General features: G+C 37.6%; 1 long non-coding RNA gene across 1 annotated transcript; it reads right to left on the bottom strand.

The window, feature by feature from the left end:
* Nucleotides 1-4,314: 4,314 nt before the first annotated feature.
* On the bottom strand, nucleotides 4,315-8,148 carry LOC309978428. The gene is made up of 3 exons (XR_014327124.1): nucleotides 7,674-8,148; nucleotides 4,656-4,819; nucleotides 4,315-4,543 (listed from the first exon to the last, which is right to left on the bottom strand). It is a non-coding gene; the product is annotated as an uncharacterized lncRNA (long non-coding RNA).
* Nucleotides 8,149-8,819: the final 671 nt, after the last annotated feature.

The raw sequence follows: 8,819 nt of genomic DNA, 5'->3' as shown, positions 1-8,819 counted from the left end.
CCCCAGGAAACTGGTATGGATTATATCAACAGGTTTGCCTGGTCCCTGGCTTCTGGTTGGATTTGGTCAGAAAGGAACTCTGGCCATTGATCAAAGATTGGGAGAAGAGTGTAGTTTCCTCCTAGCTTCCTGCCTCTGAAGTCACCCTGTGGGGAGTTAGCTATGTCCCTTGACCAAATACCACTGCTCATCCGAAGGCTACCTGCTCTAGAGGTCTCTCCTTCCAGACACTCTTTCTAGACTCTCCTTTCCTTCATGCCTTTGGGCCTGGGTGATAGTGGTGGAGTAACAGCCCCACTATACTAGCCATAGGGTATTTCGCTAGCCCTTATGGCTTCCCTACACCCTGCCTATGTCTTGTAAATAGTCGCTTTAGTAAACCCTTCTCAAACTATCCTGACTGAAGTGTGCCATATTTCCTGTTAGGACCCTGACTAATGCAGAGCCTTATTTCCATTGCCTTTAAAATGGAGATAGCAACACCTATATCACAGGATTGCTGTCAGAATTTAAATGAGACAAGTTAAATAAGAGTATCCAGCAATGTCTGGCACAAAATAGATGCTGAATTAGCTCCCTCCTCGTTTTTTCTTTCTTCTTCAAAAGCTATTTTTTATTTTTGGGTTTGAGTCCTAACAGTGTGACTTATGAGCTAAATAATTTTCAACAAGTGCTTTCACCAATCTGAACCTTAGTTTCCACATTTGTAAAATGGAGTTCATTTAACAAATTCATCCTACTAAAATTAACAAAGCTTCTACTATGTACCAGGAACTGTTCTGAGCAGTGATTTAAGACTATCCGTCTTGCCTATGTCACAGAATTATTGTAAAGATCAAAACAGCAATGAGTCCTTAAATACCACAAACTTCCAAAACTCACCCAAGATGAAATAAACAGTCCTATTATCATTAAAGAAATTGAATCTGTAGTTGAAACCTTCTGAAAAAGAAATCTTCAGGCTCAGATGATTTCACTAGCAAATTCTATACAAAATTTAAAGCAGAAATAACACCAGTTCTATACAATCTTCCAAAAAATAGAAAAGGAGGAAATGTTTCCCAACTGATTTAATGAGGCAAGCCTAATACTGATACCAAAATCAGACAAAAACAGTTCCAAAAAAGCAAGCTACAGACCAATATCCCTCATGAATATAGACATAGACATCCTCAACAAATATTATCATATCAAACCTAGCAATATATAAAGAAATAATACACCACAATCAAGTGGGGTTTATCACAAAATTACAAGGTTGGTTCAATAACAGAAAAATCAGTCAATGTAATCCACCATATTAGCAGTCTAAAGAAGAAAAACTACATGATTAGAGGCACACCTTGGAGATATTGTGGGTTTGGTTCCAGACCACTGCAATAAAGCAAATATCACAGTAAAGCAAGTCACATGACTTGTTTGGTTTCCCAGTGCATATAAAAGTGGTATTTATACTATACTGTAGTCTATTAAGTGTGCAATAGCATTATGTTTAAAAAAATGTACATACCTTAATTTAAAAATACTTTATTGCTAAAAAATACTAACCATCATCTGAACCTTCAGCGAGTTCTAATCTTTTTATAATAATAACATCGATCACAGATCATAATAAAAAATATAATAATAAAGAAAACGATTGAAATATCACAAAAATTGCCAAAATGTGACACAGAGACACAAGCATCCCAAGTGCTGTTGGAAAAATGGCACTGATAGACATGCTCAATGCAGGATTGCCACAAATCTTCAGTTTGTAAAAAAAATGCAATATCTGCAAAGCACAGTAAAGCAAAGAGCAATAAAATGAGATATGCCTGTATATCAATCAATGCAGCAAAAGCATTTGGAAAAAAGTCAATATATATTAGTAATATAAATTCTCAGCAAATAGGAATAGAAGAAAAGTTCCTCAACCTAATAAAGTGTCTCCAAAAAATCTACAGATAACATCATACTTCATGGTAAAAAGACTGAATGTTTTCTCCTTATGACCTGGAACAATGCAAAACATTGTCTCTTGCCACCAATTCAACATCACACTGGAAGTCTTAGCCAATGCAACAAAGCAAGAAAAATAAACAAGAAGCATAAATATTGGAAATAAATAAAATTCTATTTGCAGGCAACATAACCGTCTAGACAGAAAATCCCAAGGAACTGACCAAAAACTTTTCTAGAAATAATAAGTGAGCTTACTAAGGTGGTAGGATATAAGGTCAACATACAAAAATCAATCATATTTCTATATACTCCCAATGTTACCATTGGAAACTAACATTTAAAAATATACACACACACACCATTTACTGTAGCTCGAACAAAATGAAATATACTTATGTGTAAATCTAACAGAATATGCAAAGACTCTGTATGCTAAAAACCATAAAACACTGATAGAAGAAATTTTTAAAAGATCTAAATATACAGATAGATATACTGTGTTAATGGATTTAAAGAAACAACATAGTAAAAATGTTAATTCATGCCAAACTGATCTATAAATTTAATGCAATTCCAGTCAATATTCCAACATAACATTTTTTTAGATAAGTAAAATTTATTTGAAAAGCAAAGGAACTAAAAGAGCTAAAATAATTTTGAAAAAGAAGAATAAATTGAAAGAATAACACTATCTGACTTCTAGACTTACTGTAAATCCACACTAATCAAGACAGTGTGGTACTGGCAAAGGGAAGGAGCCATAGATCAATGGAACAGACAGAGAGTCCAGAAATAGACTCACATAAATATGGCCAATTGATTTTTGACAAAGTTGCAAAAGCAATTCAATGGGAAAAAAGTATTTTCAACAAATGGTGCTGAAACAATTTTACACCCATATGCAAAGATATAACCTTGACCTAAACTTCACACTTTACACAAAAATTAACTCAAGGTGGATAATTGATCCAAATGTAGAAAATAAAGCTATAAAACTTTTAGAAAAAAAGAACATAGAAGAAACTCTTCATGACCTTGGGTTAGGTAAAGAGTTCTTAGATATGATACCAAAAGCATGATAAACTGGACTTCAAAATTTTAAAGTTTTGCTCTGTGAAAGACACTGTTAAGAGAATGAAAAGACGAGCCACAGGCTGGGAGGAAATGTTTTCCAACCACATATCTGACAAAGGACTTGTATTTAATATATAAAGATCTTTCAAAAGTCAACTCTTTATCCTCCTAACCATAAGATCATTCTAATTCAACCTGCCCTCACTGAGCATGTGCTCTAGGCCAGACCTAGTGCTGGATACTTTCACATCCAGTGTCTCACTGATTCCTTATACCAATCACAATTTAGGTAGTGATCATTATCGCCATTTTAGGATGAGAAAACTGAGGCATCAGTGATAAACAGAGAAAAAATAATAAGATTGATGGGAAACTGGATAATAAGGCACTTCAATCTTAATCTCAGATTATACCATTTTGATTTCCCATACTGAGGACATGTTATGATTCATAGAGCTAGTAAGGGTTTTTAGAAAGAAGAAGAGTTTTCACTGAAATAAGTAGCACTCTAGGTAGGAGAAACCCGGTCATCTAAACTGAACCCAAATTAGGGACATTTGCCCAAGTTGTTGGCTTTCATGCCTGCAAGATACAGCAGGAGAGACATCAGGTGATTAAAGGAAAGACTTCCTGGCTGACCAGGGGCTTCCATGTTCCAATATATGGATGGGTGAGCTCATAGAATCTTTGTCTTCAGGAGAAGAGATGTTCTCAAGAGTTTCTTTCAGGTTAAGAGATGAAGGAGAATGGGGAAAGTAAAACAGAGAAGTCAAAGAAAGAAAATGTACCCAAAATGCCATTTCTCCTGCCTTAGCAAGGTCAGTTCAACAGGTTATCATGCCTTCCCTCTTGCCTCCTTCCTAATTTCATTCTTTAAATCACAGATAAAGTATTTAGCTTCATTACTTTCATTAGACACAATCATTAGTGTGAATCATAGGATCAAAAAGCCCAAGTGCCTTTTGGGAAATTCAACTTAACCAGATTTTTTCTGCCTCAGTCTCATAATATGAACAGTGATGTGGTGATGGATAATTTGTCTATCCAAGATCATCGACCCCATTGCACCTTTTAAAAACCTATCAAAACGTGTTGACGAATGTAAATACTGTCTTCAATTTTAAATAGACCTTATGGCATAAATAATCTAACACTAGACATGATTCTAGTAAGCAGAGGCCAAGCCAAATGGGCTACACAAGTATAAAGGCGGCCCCCGTATTAGGGAGAGTTTGAATCACATCGCATTTGTGTGAAGGTTTTCCATTTGACAGAAATAGATTTAACACAGTCCATTCAAAACAGTCTCATTGCAATTCATTGGGGGCTTTAAGAAAGGTGGAAAACTTTAAACAGGCACACTTTATTCTAAAAACCCTTTGTCGGATACCTGTACACATACGAAGACAACAGTCAATAGCAAGAATAAAGGTTTTATCTCATTTCCACAGTACTTTTCTCTTAATATGCCTCCAATCAGCAATGCTCTACCTCTGGAATTCCAAGCTCAACTTGCATCTAAGCACTGTCAAATGAAAAGGAGATAATAAAATTACTAGTGTGTTACAAGGTGATTAAATTTACATAATGCCTCTGGATTTGATTAAATGCCAGATCCCCGCTCCAAAAAAAATTACCTGTAGAGGCGTTAAATCTTACAGCACACACTTCACTGCCTTTACGCTTTATCCACAGAAGCTCCGGTTTATCTTAGCAGAGATTACTGCCATCCCTCCACAGGAACACAACATGTAGGTAATGCCTGGAAGCTTATTCAGGAGAGTGGCAGGGACTCATGTAGCTGATTTGCAGAATAAATATCAGAAAAATGTGAGAGAGACAGTCATTGTACTCATCCAGAGAAAAGACCGTAGTGCAGACTCAGAGGCAGATTTTTCTACTCTACTAAAAATGGAAGGGCTTCTTAAAATGCTATCCAAATACTTTCTCCCTAAACCCAAGGCTTTCCTCCCATTAAGAAACTCTGAGGAGCTCACCGTGGGCTTGCTCTTCCAGGGGCACACTGGCGAGGAGTGAGGCCACAGTGTGTCAGATTTGAAATCATTCCTGTCAAATTGGTAAGACGATTTAAGCATGTTCTCTCACCCTCAATATTAGCGCACGCCAGGATCGCATAGTCGGGTATTTTCTCATCACTCAGTTGCTGCACAGCCCTGGATGGCAGTCTTTGAAATGAAAACATTCACACAAACAAGTAAAAACAACAAAAACCTATGCATTATAGTTTTAACAGGCACCAAAGCATAAGGCACTATGATACAAATTTCGGAATACCTGTCACACCTATTGAAAAAGATTACACAAAAAAGTGCCCTTGAACATCATTTGCCTCTAGACCAAGCCATTGGAAAGGGGCTGGTACTGGCTCGGAAAAGAAATGTGTCTTACCACTTTTCAATGGAACACTAAGAAAAGGGACTATAGCATCAGCATGTTGTTCATTTACTGGGTCCAAACTGCTTTCGTCGGAGAAAATTGATTACTTCTCTACCAAGACTGATGTAAACTAGTCATTCCACATATTCCTAGCTTCAGTTAACAGAGTCTTAGCTGGGGAACTATAGAAATCTAAACTCTACCAGAGCTCTTGGTGTTGTCCAATGTTCTACACATCCATCCCTTTCAAGGGATCCTACTGTTTGCTAACACATGTGCATCAATCCCTTGCTAGTCATTCACTGAGATTTAGAGGTAGCTATGGTCTACCTACAGCCTACCTACAGTGTGCCTGCACTGCATTCAGTGAAGGTAAGACTCGGGTTTCAGGTCAATGCATTATCATTAAATCATAAATAGTAACCATAATTGTGGCAGGCAGGTTGCCCCAGCAACCTGAAACAGTACTTTAGCATATGTCTGACGGACAGTACTTACAAAATAACCTTTTAAAAAGTGCCATTATTGGGCTATTTTCCAAGCATACAACAATTTGAATATAAAAAGACCAAATTCCCAATTGCCTAGGCATCTGTTATGGCCCTTAAAAATATGTGTGAGCACAATAAATAAGTAGTTTTCAAGGATACAGGATGTGTTTTAGTATTTCCAAAAAATCGTATTTCGTTAGTTTTTATAATAATCATTTGGAAGGCTAAAACTAAAATTTGTTTTCCTGCAAAATGTTTTTCTTTATCACACCGGTTTATTATGGAAGAGTTGCTGTGAGTCATGAGACTGCCTTGTTCCTTTTTCTTTAAAAAAAAAAATCCCCAGGGAACTCAGGGAATTAAACTCATAAATTTAATTTCAATATCTGGTAAGCGGTGGGGACAATTATTAAGGCAGTCATTTATGAGTACCTAGGGGAAACCCAAGTGATAAACAGTAGTCAATATGGATTCTTCAAACACAAATCATACCAAACAAAGCTAACTCCTGTTCATGATAGGATGACAAGCTGAACGGTGAAAGAGGATGGAACAAAGTTAACATATCTTAGAGAGAGAAGCATCTGATGTAATTTCATCTGACATTCTTATAGGAATACCAGAGAAAGACAATAAATAGAGCTAGTGAAAGAGAAACCTAACGTAAGAGCTAGAACTGGTTTAGTATAAACTCAAAGTGAGTGGAACCAATGACAGGGTAGGATACATTTCAAACGCAATACCACCCAGATCATGAACAACTACTCTCAGGTTATATCAACGTGCATTGTAATCTTAGTCAATATAATCAAAGTACATATAGCTACATACACTGTTGGGGAGAGAAATAAATTAAATGCATTATTGATACATTGGAGCTGTTTAAATCAATCGCATGTGTTGTGTATTATAAAGTCAAGTATTTCCCATATAGAGAATCTTCATCAAATGAATATGAATGTAACTGGAAGGCATCCGTCTGTACAAAGAGGCCACTGAGAAGCACACAGAGACTGTGATGATACGGAAGAGATTCCTCTTTGTTTAGGGAAGGGTGGTAATCCAAGGCTTCTTTTGTCTGCAGAGCAAGTCCATAAACGGTCAGACTTACCTCTCCAGTTGTATTTCCAGACCGATCGCCATTCCCCTAGGTTTTCACACCTGAAGGCTGTGTGGTTCCTCAGCCTAAACTATCATCTTTTTTAAAGTGCCATTAAAATGTCTTCCTGTAATAGTCTCATCAACCCTTTAAAACCAAGCTCAAAATCTTCTTTCAAACCTAATATTTCCAGATTCCCTAATTAAATTTAATTTTTCACTCCTCCAATACTCCCACAGCACCTTGTTTAAACTTCTGTATATACCTTTATTATTATCTTCCTTGTATGAGAATGAACAGTGTACATGTTGACTTCCCTGTTAGACTGTGAACTCCTGGAGGGTGAGAGCCATGTCTTAGTCATTCTTTATCTTTTTCACAGCAGGTATTCGACAAGTATTTGTTGAACTGAATTGGATTGGGACTGGAATAAACACATCATCTAGACATTTATTATTGCGAAAGTCCCACAATTCCAGGGCAACTGCTATTGGTTCGACGTTTCCCTTTCCAGATTTTCAGGTTTATTTTCCCATGCTTGGAATAAAATAAAACTGAAAACCTGAAAATAAGTAAGTAAATAAGACTGAAAACCTGAAAATAAGTAAGTAAATACTCTTCCAACTATTCAGTTTCTATCAGACAGTTAAGAAATGAAAGGCATTTACCTGACATCTAGAATGGTCTTTCTTTTGGACTCCAAGGGACTTAGAAATTCCCAATTCAGTGACTGGGCCATGACGTCCAGATTCTGAATCCCCAAAACAAGAAGGCAAGGCAGTTGGAGAATCAGGACTGGAGACAAAAAAAAAAAAAGAGAGAGAGAGAGAGAGACCAGAATAGAAATCATCTCCTAGTTACCATGTACTTTATCTTGGACACCTCATTCAGATCAATCTGAATTCCAAGAGGCAACACCCAGGGAAGGCAGCATTGGTAGGGAAAGTGGAGAACTCTGATCTGGAAAATAAAATTAAAGACCACTTCCCTCTTGTAGATTGGTGGTTTTGGTCAAAGTAGAGGTTGTAAGCCTGTGTCTTTAACTGAGGTGGAGCATGAAGAGATTAAACAAAAATGCCCAATAGCTGCGGATTCTGCCTGAGGTCTCCTAACAGCATTACACAGGAAGGACTGTGGGGCTTCGTAATGTGGGAATCCCTTTCCAGCTTGAATTGTAAGCAGGAAGTGCTTCCTCCCACCCAAGATCCCCTCCATGGTTTAGCTCCTAAGAATATGCTATTCCAGCATGCGAGAATTCAGCGCCACCCTCTTGCACAGAGCCTAGCATGCAGCACGTACTCAGGAAGTGGATGTTGTGGCCTGTCCTTAGAGAAGCACAGGCTCACAGATAAACTAGGGTTGCTCTGTAATGACTGGCTAGCCAAGAAGTACCTGCTGACTTAGGGAGACAGTACATGTGCTGGTTAAAAGCACAGCTTCTAGGGTCAGATGAACCTGGGTTCAAATACCAGCTCTTCCACCTACTAGCTGCGTGACCTTGGACAATGTCCTTAGCTTTTCTGTGGCTCATCCATCATTTGGGAATAATTATTGCACATCCCTCATGAGTTTGTTGGGAGGATTAAAGGAAATGACACGTACAAGTCTGATGTACAATAAGTGTTCAAATAAGGGTGTGCTAGAATTAGCAGTTCCTTGAGGGAGGACTCAAATTGTACATGGCCAAGTGAAAACTAGTAAGGACAGAACATGTCCAAATAAGGAAGAACTTTATAGTCAATGAGGCTGGACCAGAAAATATAGGCTGAAGCTGAAGGAGAAACTCTTACGAAAAGGAGGAAAGAAACTGTCAT

Source organism: Leucopleurus acutus, assembly GCF_964270905.1.
Source record: "Leucopleurus acutus genome assembly, chromosome: X".
Lineage (NCBI taxonomy): Eukaryota > Metazoa > Chordata > Mammalia > Artiodactyla > Delphinidae > Leucopleurus > Leucopleurus acutus.
Note: the sequence above shows the minus strand (reverse complement) of the source record. Positions and strands in the feature narration are given on the sequence as shown.